Source organism: Cynoglossus semilaevis, chromosome 18, assembly GCF_000523025.1.
Source record: "Cynoglossus semilaevis isolate Cse_v1.0 chromosome 18, Cse_v1.0, whole genome shotgun sequence".
Lineage (NCBI taxonomy): Eukaryota > Metazoa > Chordata > Actinopteri > Pleuronectiformes > Cynoglossidae > Cynoglossus > Cynoglossus semilaevis.
Window position 1 is genome coordinate 3,473,624 of NC_024324.1, and position 2,647 is coordinate 3,476,270.

A 2,647-nucleotide genomic window follows, 5' to 3' on the forward strand; every position below is an offset into this window, starting at 1 on the left:
GGTTGTTGTGTTGTGAGCTTTCGTGTGTGAGTCCTGTCACATCCCCTCCGCCTCTCCATCACTCCGATGTCACATTCTGCGCGTCGTTCACGCCACATTTTCCCCGAGACAGGGCTCTGTGACCAGTTAAGTCTCAGACTCGGAATTAAAATTTAAAGCCTCATTAATTTTTAAATCGCCATTTACATGCCAGATTATGTTAACATGGTTTGTATCATTTGCAAATTTAGTAAATCTAGGTCTGTATACTTGATGTGTTATTTTAGTAATTAGAAAGGCACGTTCGGGAAAGCTGCCGGGAATGTGCTTAATAAATAATTAAGCGGCGGTTACAATGATGAATTTAATGGCTGGATGTGAAACGTCCAGGACACAAATTGAACGTCTGGGAATTGAGATTCCGCCATTGTCTGGTCCTGTCAATAACGCACGACAAGGTCAAAGCTCTGGAGGTCATTTGTCTCCTCGCACCTGATGAGAAATATTGACCAAGAAAGCGTGAAGAAGCAGGAAAGTGCCGCCGCACAACTTTTTCACTTTGACGTATAAGTGAGCCAGTACAGTGAGTGTGGATTAAAAGACTTGATGCGGTGAGCGAGCTATCAGTCAGAATGAAAGACTGAGCCCAGACGAGGGGTTACGCCAGGGCTATTTGCTCACAGCCCTTTTTTTTTTCCGGGTATATGGTCAATAGCAACAGACTGGAAACCCACGGGCTGAGTCCTGGCAGACGAAAGCGATGGCTTTACCCTGCCTCGCTCACCGACCGGTCTAATTTGTCCCCTGGGAGTGGAGAGACCTTCTAACATAACTCAGCCCTTTGACCTTTCAACCCCAACGAGGCCTTTTGGCGCTGTGATGGATGGCTTTTTGTGCGTGGTTCAAGTCTCATGATTTATAGACCAGCAAATATTAACTTTTTTTTTTTTCTTCTTCCCACCCCTCTCTGTTCACTACATTTGGATTGAACCCTCTCTCTCCCGTCTCATCTCTCCCTCCCTACCTACCTCCCCCTCTATCTACCTACCTATCTCCCTCTCCCTACCTCTCTGTCTGTCCCCCCCCCAGGGAGGCCCGTCCTCATGTGGAACTCTCCGGTGGATCAGAAATCAGACCTGAAACAGAAAAGAAAAAAAAAGATGAATGAAGTGAAAATAAAGGATTTTAACCGTCGTTCACATTTGTCAGTTGTTGTTTTTCACTCTGGACTACAGCAACAGTTCTGATTGGTTGTTTACTCTAGGTGTGAAACTAAATAAAATGAGGTCAAACCACAAAGTCTAAACCTGTAGTTTGACCTCACAGTCAGACAGAGGTCAACCTGTACCTGAGCCTGAGCCTGGTGTTTGGTCTTAGTTGATCTGTAATCAGAGGAAAACAACGACTCACTTTAAACTAAACCAAACTAAACTAAACTAAACTAAACTAAACTCTCCACTTACTCTGTATACATCTGGGGTGTCAAACATACGGCCCGTGGGCCAAAATCGGCCCGCTAGGTGGCTCAATTCGGCCAGCTTAATGATGAATTTTCAAAGTACAGAAAAACAAGTATATTAGACACTTCATGTCTAATATACTTAAACTTGTTTGCATTAAAGCAAAGGGGAAAAACGTTATTTATAGGCCTTTGTTATAATTGTACTGGTCCGGCCCACTTGACGTCTAATCAGGCTCTATGTGGGCCCCTGAACCAGAATGAGTTTGACACCCCTGGTACACATGGTCCCTTCACCATGAAACCCTCATGACGTCTAAGCCGTCCCCTGGGGGTTGATCTTAGCTCTGTCTTAGAGACAGTAAATCTGTAACACACACACACCCTGTGGTACACACTGGTATGTGGTCAAGTTACAGTCAAGTTGTACTGTACTCTACAAAGTGTAGGCTCCAGGATTATTTGGCCCAGGCTGTGACACATGTTTCCTTTTCCCCCGAGCTCTCAGTCCACCGTCGCTGATTGGAACAGCGACGGTGTCGGAGCGACGGAGCTCCGTGCACCAATCAGAGTCTGGAGCGTTAATATTCTCTGAACGGGAGAGACTGACGTTCAGACTCAGCTGCCAGTTACAGCAGAGAGACTGACGTTCTCTAACTCCATCGGGGTTCACGCCGCTCACACACCGCGGTCTCACTACGTTTATTTCACCAAATTGAAGCCACAATTTGTGGTAATGAGCTGTTACGTTTCATTAGTGGTGAGATTTATCCAAATTATATCTGCAGAAGAATGTGTCACAACCTGTTCAACCAATCCTCGGTGTTTAAGGAGGGAGAGCAGAAAACATACAGAAACGAGGAATAATGGACGTTAACATTAAGGCTATAAGGGTTCGATTCCCGGTGTTGTGGAGTGTTTACCTCTCTGTGTCGTTGAAGGAATCAGACGAGACGTTTCAGATGTGCTCACTGGTCCCAGCTGAGGTGTCGCTGGTTAGTTAGTCACTGGTACTGAGCCAAGACCTGGAAAACAAAAAACAAGAAGGAGTTTAGGTTAAGGTCTTCAACATGAGGTCCATGGCCCCTTAAGTGTCCAGAACATTACACGTTTACATTGACAATTATAAATTTAGTAGACGCTTAAAACAAAAACAAACAACTAACGAGTAGGATTAACAGTCCATCCATCCATCCATCCATCCATCCA

General features: G+C 45.1%; 1 long non-coding RNA gene across 1 annotated transcript in view; it reads right to left on the reverse strand.

Annotated features, from left to right (window-relative positions):
• Window positions 1-2,423: 2,423 nt before the first annotated feature.
• Window positions 2,424-2,647, reverse strand: part of LOC107989955 (uncharacterized) — a 6,196-nt gene continuing 5,972 nt past the window's right edge. Inside the window, exon 3 of the long non-coding RNA XR_003052666.1 lies at window positions 2,424-2,463. This is a non-coding gene — a long non-coding RNA (uncharacterized LOC107989955). The remainder of the gene's footprint in view (window positions 2,464-2,647) is intronic.